This window comes from Crassostrea angulata, chromosome 8, assembly GCF_025612915.1.
Source record: "Crassostrea angulata isolate pt1a10 chromosome 8, ASM2561291v2, whole genome shotgun sequence".
Taxonomy (NCBI): domain Eukaryota; kingdom Metazoa; phylum Mollusca; class Bivalvia; order Ostreida; family Ostreidae; genus Magallana; species Magallana angulata.
Genome location: NC_069118.1, coordinates 58,866,444 through 58,885,291, shown reverse-complemented (window position 1 = coordinate 58,885,291; position 18,848 = coordinate 58,866,444). Strand labels below are relative to the sequence as shown.

At 34.0% G+C, this 18,848-nt stretch overlaps 1 protein-coding gene across 1 annotated transcript in view; it reads right to left on the bottom strand.

Annotated features, from left to right (window-relative positions):
- Nucleotides 1-18,848, bottom strand: part of LOC128161682 (perlucin-like) — a 120,493-nt gene that overhangs the window by 43,980 nt on the left and 57,665 nt on the right. The gene's annotated exons all lie outside the window — the stretch shown is intronic.

The window sequence follows — 18,848 nt, the reverse complement described above, 5'->3', positions numbered from 1 at the left end:
ATATACATAACGGGGGCAGCTCTTCGGTAGCTGCCGGTCACTGCTTACGTATTACACATACACACGCTTTTGTTGACAAACAAATCACTTTCTACAATATACTAGAACTAAAATCTCTCCTCTCTCTCTCTCTCTCTCTCTCTCTCTCTCTCTCTGTGTATGTGCGGTACAGAATCCAATTAGTTACGCCATGATTGAAATCATTTTGTATCAATTGTATTTATACAGACAGAATCCGTGACAATCATCCAGAGTCTCTGATGTTGATAACTTGATTTTCTTGGAATCACGGTTTGCTTAAACTCATTATATATGGGGTAGAAATACATATATTAACCATGCCGGAATCTAGAAATTTTTCAATGAACTTTAAGGTCCTTAGATGTGAAATTATAACCTATGTTCAAGGGTAGTGATTTCAAAATTATAAAAACTAATATATGTAGCTCTCAACTTTGTATTATTTTTGTTGGTTTTTTAGAAACACTGGAAAATCTATTTTGATTGCAAGCAAGATATTTACACCGTCAAAAGAAGGGCCGCTGCAACCAAATTGTGTTTTTTAACGAAAATATGCTTAATTTAATAAGTTTTAACACGATTTTTATTAAGTGGAAGTATCTTCGCCAGCCTAGTTTTTCCGGTCCGCTTCATACATCAAAGATGGATAGGATGGAGTGAATATTCAAAGTAATGTTGCAATGTTTACGGTTAAAACGAGAAAAGAGAAGAGGTGTTACATTAAAAGTTTAAAATCAAAGATTTCTAAACCTAACTATACCTATCTAGATTGTTATAAAAGTAAAATTTATAAATCTTTGGTTTTAAACTTTTTATGTAACAGAGGGAATTGCCTGTTATACAAACAACACTTCGACTATCTCCAGCATAATATCGGAAGGGGGTGGGGGCGAAGTAATTTGATGTACACACAAAACTTTATTTGTTACTTGTGATAAAATTAAATAGAATTCCTTTAAATAATCAGATTTTAATTATCATATAAAACCATTGGATATTTATATTGTATGTACACGTCCAGAGAACAGTACATGGCTAGAAATTGATGTTTTCAAATTTTTTGAAGGTATAAATCCCCGAGAAATTTGCTAACAAATATCGAACTGAATTTCATTTAATACATACACTACCTTTCGGTGCCAATTTCCCACACAAATATTGTTATCTAAAAGAACAATTCCTAATCAGTAAAATTCCAAAGAGGGGTGGGTCCAGCCTCCTCTACCCTTCCCGCGTTGCACGGCGACTTCTGTCTTTAAATGATAAATACAAAATTTTCTCTGAGATAAAACCTGCAGGTAAAAAAAAAACAACAACCTTACCTTGTAGCTGCCTACTGTGTGCGTCCCATGGTCAGGGAAGACGACGTGTTCGTGAGACCAACAGGGCGAGTGTTAAATATAGGTCAGTGGTCAGCGGTCTTTAACTAGAGAGAGTGACCGTGAATCTATCAATGGTCCAGCAAATACCAGTTTTGCCCAAATTACATTTGAAAAGTGGAAAAAAATTATAATTTGTGTATCGAAATTCGTATTTTTATTGTGGGATCATTTTGTTATTGATTGTAGAAAAATCTGAAATAATACTGTTTTCTTCTGAACTGATTGTAAATATGTTTGCATTTATATTTATTTTTCTCTGACTGTTTTTTGTTATTTAGTTTCATGTTAAACATCATAATACTCTCCAATAATGTGGAGGAAATAAAGAATATCTTATCTTATCTTATCTTATCATATATATATATATATATATATATATATATATATATATATATATATATATATATATATATATATATATATATATATATATATATATATATATATATATATATATATATATATATATATACAAACTTTGTTAATTTCAAAAGCAGTCCAGTTCCTCCGCGCCAATAAACTTGCTTTCCAAAAAAAAGCTCAAATTTCTCTCTCTCCCATTATTATAATCCTGTTATCATAATCTTCAATCAAAACTGCTTTTCCGATTTGATTTTTTCCATTTTTTCTTATTTATTAAATCGGTGAGCACTACCTCAGTCCCTCTAGAATTGGAATTGTCTTAAATTTTCTCTAATATGCTAATCAGTATTTAGAAATCTGATACTGAAAACGTATTATATTTGGCGTGTATGATATTTGGCGAAAAACGATTATTCAACAAGTTTGCTTGAATTTGATTTAGCGCATTTCTAAAGGTACCCATTTATCTACAAACAAGTATATATTTGACGATGTCCTTGATTTAGCGGACGTCCTTTTCCGTCAAAAACGCTAAATAAATACACAGCCAAATGTATTTGCGTTTACAGTAATTCAAACCAATTGTTTCATAACATACAAATAATTAAGGTGGTATGAGACACCTGTTTATATAAATGTGGATAAAAGTACATTATATTCAAAATACTTTTACCTGTTTCGAATTTTTTAAAATTTTACCATATTCGACAAAAAAAATTGTTTTAAAACATTTTTGGAAAGGTAAATACTATAAAATAACCAGCGGGATTTGAACTCATGACTTACAATTTCATAGGTAATGCCGATTGCGCTACGCTGTTAGGTAACAATTTTCGGAAAGAAAAAGTTATAAAGTCATAAAGTCATACTTGATTTTATTGTTGATTTCGATAGGAGGTATTTCACATTATGGAGATGTCACATACCACATTTAATCATGTCATCTATTGAAAGACAAACAGTCATACTCAGTAGGTCACGGACCATCAATAATTGAGAGACAAACAGTTATATTCAGTATGTCACGGACCATCAATAATACTTTCCTGAAACTGATTTGTTGATTAAAAACACACATATTTTATTTCAAATAATAATGTTGTAGAGTTTTCCTAAAATGCATTTGGTTTTTGATATTTATCTGTTAAACAGCTAAATATCTCTTCCCTTCACTTTGTACATTTTGCAATACGCATATACCACGTGATTCTTATATGGCAGTGCATTGCCTTTTATATAATGATAATGATACTTGATAATGCGCTTATTTTCAAAGTGTTTACTTGTAAAAATTGATATGAACATTTATGTCATAATGAAAAGTCACAAAATTGTTGCTTTAAAAAATAATACATTGTTCATTAACCATTCATATCGGGATCACATGAAACAATAAACATGCTACATACATACATCTCTAAGGTGATATAAGGATCGTATGAAACATTGTAGTTTATCAGGTAATGAACACATCTAATCTTTTTCTAACAGGGAGGGTGGTATCACAGTCTCCTTGGTAACAACCCATGTTTTATTGTCTGATAGGTTTTTTGTCCATTACTTTCTTCTGGTGTGATTTGTTTTTCCTCCCTGTTTTTGTTTTCTCTTTTATTTCCTTTTGCCACTGTTTCCTGTACATGGTATACATTGCCAATATGGCTCCGGTGTCTTGTCCCTATTTAAGTGAAAGAAGAAAAGGTTGCTATTCATACCAAATTCTTGCGCCAAATTACAATTAAAATAGTAAAACCTTGTTAATGAAGTATTAAAGTTCTTAATCACAACCTCATTATCACAATCAAATAAGGTGCCTAATGAGGTCCTAACTTCATGTCCACAGAGAACTTAAGGTTCATCATCCTTATGCATAATCTTTAAAATCCTGCTTTTGTGATTATATTTCGTATAATTCTAAAAATCTTTGAAATCTATATTGCAATTTATCATTACAATATCAGCATAATTTTCGAGGAGGAATCTAAAATAAGAATGCCTTTTGACAATGATATATGTTACTTGCAATTGTTTATCTCAGTTATCTATCTTATCAGAGGTTCATTGGCCTTAAAGAGGTATGGGACACCTCCATTTTGTGCAAATACTGTAAACCAACTTTCATTTACGTGCGAGAACTTTTCAGGAGGTTCGCAAAGACCTCGTCGTTGCGAATATTTCTCGCCGCAAACCAGTCTTTGTCTTATGGTTCTTATACCAAGAAGGATCTGGATAAGGTTGGTCGCAAATGTTAGTCGTTGCGAATCAGTTATCGGTAGTAAATTGCGAAATAAAGTCATGGCGAATAAAAGTTGGATTACAGTGTTAGTTTGAAACCCACTCGAGCTTTTACATTTTATACCCATCTTTATAAGAATTCTTAGTATGTATTTAATGTCAAATGTTGTGTGATTTAAAAATCTTAAAACGGTGATTATGTTTTAGGTGGTATGGGACACCTGTCGATATCAATGTGGATAAAAGTACATTATTATCAGGATACTTTCACCATTTTAGATTTTTTAAATTTTACAATATTTGACCAAATATATGTTTTAAAACTTTTGGGAAAGCGCTAAAAATTATAAAACCAGCCAATGGGATTCGAACTCATGATTTAAAGATTCGTACTTGACTCGATGTTAGGTCACAATTATTGGAAAGAAAAAAATCATAAAAATATACTTGATCTTAATGTTTATTTCGATAGGATGTACGCCACTTTATGGAGCTGTCCTATACCACCTTAAGAGGGCTCGATGGACATGGCCATTTTTAGACTATATTGATCTCCTTCATAAAAGAGGCTACATATAACAAGAGTCACCTAAGTACCATAGTCCATACACATACTTGTCGAGGAGTCTCATATATGCATTTAATTAAGTTTCATTCTGGAGTAGAAATATTATAATATTGTAGTGATGACCACCTCCATGCCTGAAATCTTTCAAAAAGGACTAAGAAACCTATAATTTTAGCGAAAAACTTAAAGATCATAATAGAGTGCATGACCTGATATTGAAAAAGTGCAAGACTGATAGAAATTGATTTTCCCATATTAGTTAACTTTCAAGATATGTTTTATGTGTGTATGTTTTTATAGATAAACTAAAACAAGGTGGCTAGTATACATGTTTTATTTAAAACAAATTACCATTCCCCATCCCCAGGGGCAGACAGAAACTCCCCCTGTGGGCATTTAAATAGAAACAAAAAAAGCTGTATAAGCTATCAAATGATTTTCACTTCTCCTGTGCTCCCTCTCCTGTACACTGACCCCAAGGACCTGAGCGGAAAGTTTCTTCAGGGACGGAGTTATCCCTTTGGTCAGCTACCGGAAACGTTTGTAGCGTGAAGTGTCCCGAATTTCTTTTTAAGGGTGTCCAATGTACAAAACCTAAGAAATAAACAAATATATGTCAATACTTGTTTTTGTCCATCAAATTGTTTGAGATAAAAATTCTAAGAATAATAAATAATTCCTGAATTTTTGGGATGTAAATGTATTTATTCATGAACCTGTAAATCATGTTGAATGGCATGCCCTACAAGTATTCTCCCCTGGAGTATTTCTCCAACTTCCTTCTGGACTACGGCAAACCCCTTACCTTTTGAAACAAGAGATAATTTACGCTAGCAATATCATCATCATTAGCATGAAATTTATACAACAGTGAGACACCTTTTTCATTTCAAATCAGTTTTAAAATCGTGTGTAAAATGTTGTTCATATTGATTACATGAATTCATTTCTAAACAGAATAGTTTAATTGTATTGGAAAAATAAATCATTTACCATGTTTACAAAATCTATTACATTGGCAAAATTTGAAGAAAAACAAATTATCTATAAATAATCACTACTGGTACTTTATTTATAAACAGAACATTTATCAGTTTATTCCAAATTAAAAATAATCAGTATCACCTCAAGGTCGTACCATTCTCAAGGTCGTGTTTACGTACTCCACTGACCTTGGTGCGGTAGTCGACCACTTCCTCCATCGGCTGGACGAAGTGGTCGTACACACAGTGCCCGTGCTGGTTAACAATGGACACCCGGGCCAGCATGCTTTCCCTGCCCTCCCTCCCTACCCCAACCATCTCACAGTCCATAGCAACGACCTTGGTCAATCTACAAGGTCAATTATTAACCTTAAGGTACATCAACCAACAAGTTCTCAACAAAATTACATGTACATGTCATTGGTGAGTTTTGATTGGAAAAGTTCAATCTAGTGCATTCTTAGATTATAAGAATAAACAAGGCAAAAACAAATACATAGTCATAAAAAATTAAAAGGTACATCAACCATCAGTTCACTCAGATAAAATGTTAATTTTGTGGTACTGAGTTTTCAATAGATTTTTAAAATGCACAAAATTTATAACACTTGTGGGAACAGCATTTGTTAGAAATCAACTTCTTTCAAGAAAGAAGTAATTTAGTCATTTACTCCAATCATAGTTATCTATCTTGTGAGTAGGTTGATGTACCTTAAGCTGTAGGAGACAAGTAGATGCCAAAGATATAATTGGCAGAGTAAAAAAAGGAGGACATCAAATCAGATCAAAAGTTTTGAATGCGCAGAAATCCCTGTTTCTTAAAACAAATACATCTATGACACTTCTTTGATTCAGGAAATTTAAATTTAAACATCAGGTTTGCGAACTTCAAGTGCAGCATTCACATTTATTTATCAACGATATCTCGAATACAATGGATATGTCGAAGTGATTTGTAAGTCCCAACTATTTTTTTTAAGTAGTGTACCCTCGATATCTCGAATAATCGGATATCTCGAAGCTTTTAAACAGTCCCATCTAGTTTGAGATAACGAAGTTTGACTGAGATAGATAGATAGATAGATAGATAGATAGATAGATAGATAGATGGATAGATAGATGGATAGATAGATAGATAGTCAGAATGGAACAACCCTCTCATTCTTGGAAGGGTTGGGATCTAGGATCTCACCATGAACGCCGTTATGTAAATATATAAATTGGTTGTGTAGAAGTAATTAAAATTCATGTTATAATACCGGTTGGCCTGCATACATTCAAAGATTCAAATTCCGCTGCTGTCTACACAGTTTGAAATGTATGCCTACAATCATGCCGGTCTGGTGAAGGGTGTAAATTGAGAACTAAATTTACTGTATCGTATGATTGCGATTAAAACAGACGTGTTGTTTTACGATCTAAACATCTGTATTAACACTTGGATATTGATGAGGAAAAGGGGTTAAATTTTGCATTGTTTAAAGTAATAGCAATAACGGTTAACCCATTATTCGATCACGAAAGGAGACCGTATATGTGGAAGGAAGGCGTGGGGGTCGCCTTTCCCCGGGTGGGACCTGATTTTTCTACATTTGTGACATCTTAATCTTAGTCTCGACCATTAAAAGACAGCGCGTCACACATTCAACCTGTAAAACTATTTTTTTCCACCGTTTCTTAAGAAGAGAAAATTCACATGTTTATGATGGAATTTGATTTTATGTATGAAATTACTTTTATAGAAATTAAATACCACCAGTGCATAGTATGTGCATTAAACTTTAACTTTTCATCGACTGGAGACTCCGTTAAACGCACATTGCCATAGAACTTCCTCGTATTTTCTTGTTCACATTTTAACCAGACATGTTATTATTAACACAACTCTCCAAAATTCAATGTTTAAATATAAAACGGGATTTAATTGTTTCCAATTCTAAAACTGTCAAACCAGGGCTACATCTGCAAGTAGCTGCATGCGCGGATCGAGAATTCTTTTTTCCAGGAGGAGAGGCTCCGACGGTTATTTTAGTTTGCCGGGGATTCTGAGGCATATTTTTGGTAATTTTATAATTATGAAAATTGAAAGGAATTGGAATTTTGCAAGGGGGATGGGATGTCTAGACCCTTGACCCCCTCTAGATCTGTGCATGAGCTACAGGTTTGTAGCTCTACGAAAAAATAGGGTTACACCATGTCCCAGAGCTACGTGCAGTTCGACCAATACAAAAACTTCGCAATTTCTGGCGCACAAATAATTGGGTTAGTTTGGGACAGATTTACTTTTTGTTACAATAAATTCGGTACAACCAATCAATACCTAAAACCTCCAAGTCATTTTCTGACAGATGTATCACTGCTTCAAGACCATGTTGAAAAGGTGTGATCAAATCCCGTGCAAGACACCGCACCACGTGAGATTAAACTTATAGCTCACACTTTATCTTCCTCTGAATTTCAAAATTTTAATAGGCACAAAATATTGGGGAATTATTCTGTTATTGTTTAATCCGTTACATTGTACATGTTCATTTTTCAAAAGTTAAAGAAATGTCATAGAAAAAAGAGGTTTCTAAATGTCATAAACAACATTAAATATAATCTACATAGGAATAATATTTACATTAAAATATAAAAAATCAAAAGCAAAATAGCATAAATTGAGATAAAACTACTTTTTATATGTACAAAAGTTTGTGTTGAGCTCCTCTACTGGAATATGACGATACACCGGCTTCTTGTTATCAACCATTCTCCCAGCACGCAAAGGTTGTCCAATTTCTCTTGGATATCACTCAAAAGATGCTTTTCAAATCTGAAGAAAAGTTTCAAACGTATAAATGCTTTAATGATCCTATCGTAGCAGTTCGAATATCTCACGTGATCAAAATTAACTAACAGAATTGTTTTGCTTTGTTTGTTTCGGTACGAGTTCCAGATATGGCGCCATTCCATATTCATTTTTGTATCTTCGTGTTCTTGTAAGCCAAAGAACGCAGACAATAGAAATATGACATAGTTTGCAGATTTTATCACGGATGATAACACTTGATCAAATATCGAAAACCCCGGGAGGAAATCCGGCTCAGTCCAATGAACTCGATACATCTGCAATTCAAAATAAGGTAAAAAGATGTCTTTAAGCCATTTTGTTAATTCGGGAGAATTTTTTCTTCACAACAAATATAAATATCAAACCTATAGTCTTGTTCTTTTGTTTTACGGAATGCAATGACCTCTCTGATTAAAAGATCAACTTCAATTCTAAAATAATGCACGCTGAAGATCAATGCAATCGGAATGATAACAAATGCCAGATATATGTACCATCTTCGTGTTCACAGACGTCAAACTCTGAGGTATTGCGAATGCTAAAGCCGGTTTCCCTGCACGTGAATCCAAGGTCATCGCCACAGTCATGGTTCATCAGCCAATCTCTGAGCCACAGTTCCGAGCACGTGCAAGGAATGACTGCATCAATTTTTAGAACACACGTCCTCAAGAACAGACCCCGAAATATACTGGACACAACAGATCTATCGAGGACGCTTTTTCCAGATTTCGCAGAAACGAGCGAGGAATGGCGGTTATCATGTTGTTTGATAAATCAATGCATTTCACGTTCCGTAGAAATTTCCCAGTAAAGTGTTTCAATGACGAGATCTCGTTATTGTCCAGGAGTACTGTTGTATTGTGGTATTGCCAGATATTTGTCACTTTACGACTGTCGCTTGTTTTTAAGCCTCGAAATGAGCAGTTCAGAAACACTGTTTCTAAGGATGGCTTATCATGGCTTTCGCATAGACTTGGACAGACGCTGTTGTTGAGACTGGTTCTGAAGATGTCAGTTCTGTTTTCACGAAACAAGTAGTATACGTTATACATCTGCCCTGTAATATGGTCATTGCAGTCAGCTTTAACGCTCCAGATCTTGCTAATTCTCTTACACTGTTAAGAAGAGAATACAGTTAACTGGAACATTCAAAGATGGAGCCACAAATGATGTATCGGTAAATTTTCAAAAAAGACAGAAGAGATGGATCTCTCTCCGTTTTAAATAGTTTGGCAATGTCTGGAAATGGCTTCAAACATCCGTTAAGGTTCACATTTAGCCTTCCGCCTCGTCTACGATTTTGATGTCCAATAAAGGTAGTTATTGGCCAGTTGTTATAACAACCGGGGTATGGACCATTGACGTCACAGTTTATGACTTAATCAATGCAGTTTTGGAGAAATCCACAAAATGGAACACTCCATCTGGATAGAGGTTGGATATATTTACTTTTGTCAGTGTTCCCCTCTGACTTTGGAATTTAATGTCTTTTAGCCGAAGGTGGGGAGACTGTAGAGTACTCTGATCAACCCAAGCTGTCATTGAAAGAGAGGTCAATTTTCCACAGGTAATACAGTTTGTCAAAAGTACCTTTACGTATGTAAGAAATCCTATTTTCACGAAGGTCAAGGACACTCAGAAAGGTCAAACAAGAAAGGTTCCCTATGGTCTTTATTTGATTGTCAGACAAGTCCAGCTCCAGAAGGTTTGGGAATGTGCATTTATTTTCAGGAATCGAGCTAAGATATCCGTGGTTATGTCGACACTTAATAAATATTTGCTCTGCATTGCTCTTGTTTTCCATGTATCCACGTATTGGCTTTCCACGTATGCTTTGAAATGCTCTTGTTTCCTATATAGACAAATCTTGCATCACCAAGGGCACTGGAATATTCTACAAATAAAACATCTCCTTTCACATTGCTCTTGTGTGGAGAAAATGGTAGAATGGAGAGGCCTGACTGGCACAACATCTATAGCGGCCTCCATGGAAATTGAAGATATCAATGATTCGTCTTCCTCTGAGGGACACGATGTCGGACAGTACATAAAAGCGTCAGAGGAACTGTTGTCGCTAAGTCCTGCGATCAATTTTGTATACCCTGGCCGGTCGTGATAGATGACTAGTATACAATTGATTAATGCTTGAGCAGTTAATAGACCCGAATATTTTTACCTTGGTGCAGGGAACAGCTTAGTTCGATCTCTTGCCCGAGGCCAACGGCCGAGGGCAATAGATCATACTGAAGATCATACTGAAAAAGTCGGGTCTATTGACTGTTCAGGCATTAAATAATTGTTGTTTTTTTCTAAAATACGTTGCCGGTCCAATAGATCGCAGTCTATTGACTGGCTGTCTGATAGATCGCAGTCTATTGACCGGCGGTCCAATAGATCACAGTCTATTGACCGGCGGTCTAATAGATCGCAGTCTATTGACCGGCAGTTCAATAGATCACTTTCAAACCTGTTTACCCATACAAACTAGACGAAAATATTTAATCTGTAATAAAACAACAAAAGCCCTTTGATAAGGTAATAAAGGACTTTAGTACTTTCCCCAATATGTCCACAAAGAAAGAACAGAATAATAGAAATTAAGTATCATTTCTTGAACTACAGTCCACAAAACTCGAACTACAATAGATTAACAGGGAAGGATATTTCTTCCACCACAGTCCAAGAAACTCCATTACTGAAATTTTATTTAAAATCATGCTTATGTGTTCTTATATCTAGCGAAATCGAACGACATTTTTTTCATAAAAAGATTCCCGATCCAACCCGGAACAATATTTTATCTTGACCTATACTTCATTAATACCCTGAAAAGGAACTGATCGATATTAAGACCGCTCTTTTTATATCAGATAACATTTTGTCAAAAATATCTTTTGAGTCTTTATTTTGAAACTTTTGAAAATTAAAAAAACACACTTTTATCACAAAGTTAATTACGATATTAGAAAATCTATTTCTGTACCCTGGGTATAATTGATTAAAGACCGTTGTTAAAATAGTTTTACTTCCTGTTACCCGTTTACATTAAAATGAATACCTACTTGTTTGACACAGGAAAAAAAGAGTTTGGTCTGTTAATGTTTTATAAACCGCAGTGAGAGCGTAACCTGTTTCAGTACATTATATCGGTTTTTGAGATATATTGAATATGTAGCTACATGTATATTATGTATTCTCCAAGACAACTAATTGTAACTTATGTAAAGCTTAAAGAAACAAAAAAATTTTTATTCACATATTAAGAGATATGATATGGATTTCGAATTCACACAAAAATTGCACAGTAGCATGTCTGGTAAAATCGCCACAAAAACCTTGGCGGATTTTAAAATCTCGCCTTTACTTTTTGTTCTCGGGATTTGATACAAAACCGCGAAATCGCGGGAAATTGAAATTTACAGTATCAGATTTGATCGGCCGGACTGTCTTTGATCACCTGATACTACTCAAGATATGAATCCTTATGAATACTGAAACATAACTAAAATTTACAACTTTTTTTAACAGTACAATGTAATTAAAATCTAGAAAATATTTAAGACTTTCAAAAATTGAATATGTAAGACTTTTGAGACTGTAGAGATGTATATTCCTGTATTATCTGATAGTCTAGTTGTTTGTTTAAATATACATGTATGTTAAAGATTGTCAATAAAAAAAAAATGAATGTACTTTGACCGAGTTTTACTCACTCATAGGAAATGATTATCAATGACTTTGTTAAAGTTTAACTGTATTGCACTGTACTGCATGTGTGATTCCAGACTGAGTATAATACTCATATCTGTTATTAGCGTCACTGTTTTTGCTCTCACCCAATCCGCCGGATAAGACTGATACATGGTTATTTCTCATAGATTTTACATGTTGATGTAAAACAGTTATTTCTGTCAATTGATTAGGAAATTTGAACATGTCATAAAATGTAAAGATCATTTTAAAAAATAATGAAAAAAGAAACGTTACAGTAAGCATTGAAATAACTTTCTTATTAGTTAACCATGACACAACAACCAAAAGGTTTTAATTCTTACAACAACATCTACCATTATTTCCGTAGCTTATTATTATTATATATATATATATATATATATATATATATATATATAAATATATATATATATATATATATATATATATATATATATATATATATATATATATATATATATATATATATATATATATATATATATATATATATATATATGGTATAGTTGTATTTGTTTCACCCTCTTCAGAATGACTCATATATACAGGAATTGGTTGTATGTTTTCTTCAATCCTATTTTGTGTGTTATCAGAATGTATCAGCGTAGTATACGTGTAAGGTTTAATCACATGGTTGTCAAAACTAGCACTGGTACATGATATTACCAATAATTATGTTAGTGTATATGTATATGATTATTTTCATGATGTGAACATCGACAGACTCCTTATTTCATTTCTTATTGCTCCTATTTTAAAAAAGAATCAAGGATTTGAATCAAGTTTTAGGGGTTCATTCCTAAGAGGGGTGGGGATGTATGAGCAAACGCCGTTTTGCAAATATAGAAAAATAGGGATGTTGACGTAATAAAGATTCATGATATAATATCTACATCTACCGAGTACGGTTTCTTCTATATCTTTCGGAAGCGTTAGTAAATGAAAAGCTCTATAGAAAATATAAGGACTGATAATGAATACAAACTTTTAAGGTAGTGATATACAAGGGGCATTAACATTTCTTCTCTGCAATAACAGTTAATATCAATTGAATGTATGTCATATCTGGGCTTAACAATCTTATTGGAATAAGGTACCACCAGTGCGTAGTATATGCATTAAACTTTAACTCTCCATCGAGTGGAGACTTAGTAACACGCATGCGCACAGTAGAACTTTATCGTATCATTCTTGTTCACATTTTAACCAGACAGGTTATTATTAACACAACTCTCTTAAACTTAATGTTTAATTTTACAACGAGATTATATTGATTTTAATTCAAAAACTGCCCGATCATGGCCACGACTGCAAGAAGCTGCATGCGCGGATGGAGAAATTCTTCTATTTTATCCAGGGAGGAGGGGGTAGGTTGTTTCAGTTTGCCGGGGGATTTTGAGGAATATTTTTGGGGATGGGGGTTTGGATCCTTGATAACTCTAGATCCGCTCATGAGATGCAGGTATGTAGCTCTACGAAAAAGTAGGGTTATAGTACTATGTCACAGCTCAAGCTCTACCAAAAAAAAAACTTCGCAAGTTCTGGCCCAAAAATATTTGGGCTAGTTTGGGGCTGATATACCTTTTGTTACAATAAATTCGGTACAGTACCTAAAATTCCACAGACATTTTATGACAGACATATTACTTTACTTTCCTCTGATATTCTTTTAATCATTATCACTAGCCCCGTTAAATGAGGGAGCGTGGTTTGTGTAGACATGGGAACTCTCAATCATCATTTGGATAGAACTACTTCACTGAATGGTTTCCAAGGAATACGTACAGAAATAAGAATAATCGGTTCAAAACTAGCGCATTTTTTGTGCGCCGTAAATTGCAATTTTGTTAATTGAAACTAAGAATTGTAACTCTACGGAATGTGAACCCTAATTTTTCCGTAGACACAAATCGCAGAGGATCCGTTAACTGCAAGAACATTTCAGAACTCCGAGGTGTGCATGCGTAGTAAATTCTCTCCAAAGCGCAACAACCCAGAGCAGCATCTTCATCCGTTTTCCTCTCAGACCATGTTGAAAAGGTATGATTAAACACCATGCAAGACTCTGCAGCACGTGAGATTAAACTTATAGGTCACTTTTTAGCTTCCTCTGGCTTTCAAAAATGTAATAGGCACAAAATGTAAGGGAATTATTCTGTTATTCTTTAATCCAATAACATTGTACATGTACATTTTCGAAATTAAAAGGAAAGCCAACTTTTCATAGAAAAAGAGGTCTCTAAATGTCATAAACAACATTAAATATAATCTACATGTGAAAACTATTTACATTCAAATATAAAAAAGTCAGAAGGAAAATAGCATACACTGAGATAAATCTACTTTCTATCTGTACAAAAGTTTGTGTTGAGATCATCTAATGGAATATGACGTACACCGGTTCTTGTTATCGACCATTCTCCCAATTTGCAAATTTTGTCACGGCTGACGTCATTTGATCAAATATCGAGGACCCCGGAAGGAAATCCCGCTCAGGCCAATGAACTCGATACATTGCGTTTCAAAATAAGGTAAAAAGACTTCTTTAAGCCATCTTGTCAATTCAGGGGAATTTTCTTCACAACAAATATAAATATCAAACCTACAGTCTTGTTCTTTTGTTTTCCGTTTTTCTGATTAAAAGGTAAACTTCAATTTTAAAATAATGTACGGTGAAGATCAATGTTATCGGAATGATAACAAATGTCAGTGTAAGGTATATGTACCAACTTCGTTTTTCACAGACGTCAAACTCTGGGGTACAGCGGGCTTAAGCCTGTGTCCCTGCACGTGAATCCAATGTCATCGCCACAGTCATGGTTCATCAGGCAATCTTTGAGCCACAGTTCCGAGCACGTGCAAGAAATGACTGCATCACTTTTAAGAACACACGTCCTCAAGAACAGACCCCGAAGAACACTGGACAGAACAGTGATAGGATTTCCGCGCAAGTCTATCGAAGACGCTTTTTCCAGATTTCGCAGAAACGAGCGAGGAATGGCGGTTATCCTGTTGTTTGATAAATCAATGCGTTTCACGTTCCGTAGAAATTTCCCAGTAAAGTGTTTCAAAGATGAGATCTCGTTATTGTCCAGGAGTACTTTTGTATTTTGGTATTGCAAGATATGTGTCACTTTTCGAGTGTCGCTTGTTTTTAAGCCTCGAAATGAGCAATTCAGGAACACTGGTTCTAATGATGGCTTATCATCGCATTCGCATAAACTTGTTCTGAAGATATCAGTTTTGTTTTTACGAAACAAGTACGATATGTTACATCTGCGCTGTTATATAATCAGTGCAGTCAACATTAAACGCTCCTGATCTTGCTAATTCTCTAACACTGTTAAAAAAAGAAAACAGTTTGCTGGAACATTCAAAGCTGAAGTCACCAAAAATAATGTATCGGTAAAATTTCAAACACGACAAAAGTGATGGGTCTTTCTCCGTTTTAAAGAATTTTGCAATGTCTGGAAATGGCTTCAAACATCCGTTAAGGTGCAGATTTAACCTTCCGCCTCGTCTATGGTCTTCATGATCAATAAATGTTGTTATCGACCAGTTGCTATAGCAGCTGGGGTATGGACCATCGACGTCACAGTTTATGATTTTATCAATGCAGTTGTTGGAGAAATCCACAAAATGGAACACTCTATCCGGATAGAGGTTGGATATATTTACTTTTGTCAGTGTTCCCCTCTGACTTTGGAAGGTCATGTCTTTTAGCTGAAGGTGGGGAGACTGTAGAGTACTCTGATCAATCCAAGCTATGTCATTGAAAGAGAGGTCCTTTTCCACAGGTAATACAGCTTGTCAAAAGTACCTTTACGTATGTAAGAAATCCTATTTTCACGGAGGTCAAGGACACTCAGAATGGTCAAAAAAGAAAGGTTCGCTATGGTCTTTATTTGATTGTCAGACAAGTCCAGCTCCAGAAGGTTTGGGAATGTGCATTTATTTTCAGGAATCGAGCTAAGATATCCGTGGTTATGTCGACACTTAGTAAACGTATGCTTTGAAATGCTCTTGTTTCCTATATAGACAAATCTTGCATCACCAAGGGCACTGGAATATTCTACAAATAGAACATCTTCTCTCACATTGCTCTTGTATGGAGAAAAATGGTAGAATGGTGCGGCGTGACTGGCACAGCATCTATAACGACCATTATGGGGATAAAATATCTCAATGATTCGTATCCTGTCTTCTTCTTCTGAGGGACAAGATATCGGACAGTACATAAATGCGTCAGGGGAACTGTTTTGTCGCTAAGTCCCGCGAGTTAAGAGAGCGTAAACTGTTTCAGTACATTATATTTGAGATATATTGAATACATGTAGCTATATTTTGTATTATCCAAGGCACTTCTTGGTAACATTTGTAAAGTTAACATAGAAACAAAAGATTATTTGTTTACATAGTGCCTGTATAAAGAGATATGATATGGAATTGTTGTTTTATATGAATTACTTCTTCATTATTTGTGCTGATAAAATTCCACGGTAGCATGTCTGGTAAATAGAGCATTGAGTCCGATGCTTTTCAAACAATACATTTTCGTATAAATCCAAATTGTCCAAAAACTGAACTTTTTTTAGTTGAAGGTACAACAAAGAGAGAGGCCAACATTCCCTTTATTCAACCGTTTTGAAACTTTAATATTTTGTGTTTTGGAACGAAAGCTTTTAATATTTCTTTAAATAGTCAAAGTATGAATGAAATATGATGTCACATTTTTGTTCTCATCGTTTCAGTTCTACTATTTCAATCTCCTTTTCATGAGATTGTCATTGTAAGAATGTTCATTACAATAATACTACTTTTCGAGATATTGAATATTTTTTGTTATTTAAAAAAACCCTTTTGTTCCTTTGAAATTGAAACATAAGTAAATTATGATGCAACTTTTTTAAAAAAAATAAATGCTTATTAATTATCGTTTAACAGCAGAAATGTCATAAACCCGTTACTAAGATATATTAGATAAGGAATTTGACCGCTAGTGAAAAAAGATATGCTTTAAAAAATATTTGACAGAGGTGAAAATTGAAAAAAATTATAGATAACATCATTTTTTTTTGACCGTTGATTTATTTACATGACCTTAATTCTAAATGCAAGTTACTCATTCTTAAGGTTCTCCGATCCTTAGCCTCAATGTATTTTTTTTTATCATAAAAACTTTATAATGAAATAAAATAAGAAGAAATTTGTTGATGGTATCCATGCATTTTAAAAAGTTATTGCAATTTTACCCACGATGAATATCATGGAATAAATATACAAGTTGAAATCAAATTAGAAAACAAAAACGATTGTACCGGTGCATCGGAGGGTTAAACCCCTTTCCCAGAGTGTAGTAGTTCTATGTTAAACCACTAATCTAAGAAGTTTGTTGAATAACTGCATGTTATAATAACACTACATAACTAATTAAGATTATCTATATAAAAGGCAGATTTATGGTACGAATAAAAAAATTCCGGATAATTTAGAGTTATCGAACATTGCCGAGAATGGGGGATCGTTAAATTAAAGTTGACTAAATTGCACATTGAATATAAAATAGTACACCTGAAATGATCAAAATACCCAGTACTTCGATTTCTTTACCTATTGTTATTAAAAGGTATGATTCGTATAAAAAAGAAATATTACTGTTTCTCTTAATCTATCAATTATACTTTAAGTGAGCTGGATGGTGGTAGCCATTTTTAGGCCATATTTACACAAATCAGATGAAAAGCTCTGTATAAAGATCTTATAAAAAAGAATCTTAAAAGCCAAATTATTTGTATATAACTTCTTTTCTTAATAAGTCAATAATAAATGTATCATAACATGTTTAGAAGTTTAAGGCAGATCTTATGGATAATGTGTTGACCACAGCCTCCTCAAAATTCTTTAGTATTTAGCGGGAAAATATTCCGAAATATTCCGAAAACGTCAAGAAAAATCAAACAATTTTTTCTAACAAAGTAATCCCTGTCAAAATTTGATAACACTGATCCGTTTATTAAGATTACACAATGGCTGCACAGATTTAAAAAAAAGAAGGATAAAAGGGAAACAGGTACAATGTATATTCAATTTGGTGTGTGATATAGACAGATTATTACTACAAAATGTCATTTTTGTAGCTAAATGCACTGTTCGAAACTGCTAATGTTTTACATTTATACATACAGACATATATGTCTATGTTTATGTATACCGAAAAATCAAATCCCAACAGTCAATATATTTTCATTCCAGTTAGGGTCTTCCGTTTCCAACGGAAGACCCTCTTGTTATTCTATTGTTTCTTTTTATTATTAGGGTCTTCCGTTTTCAACGGAAGACCCTTTTGTTTTTCTACGGTTTCTTTTTTTTCTTATTAGGGTCTTCCGTTTCCAACGGAAGACCCTCTTGTTATTCTATTGTTTCTTTTTATTATTAGGGTCTTCCGTTTTCAACGGAAGACCCTTTTGTTTTTCTACGGTTTCTTTTTTTTCTTATTCTTATTAAGGTCTTCCGTTTCCAACGGAAGACCTTCTTGTTATTGCTTTGTTTCTGTTTCCCTTATTATTATTCTTTTTTTTTCTTACGCATTTTTGTGCACGCGAGTTCTCGGGAACGGCTTGGCTGATTTTAATGAAACTTTCAGAACTAACAGATATTGATCTGAACCTTATTGGAAATTTTTTACATTGATGACGTCATTTCCGTTTTAGAGATATTGACGTTTTTACGATTTT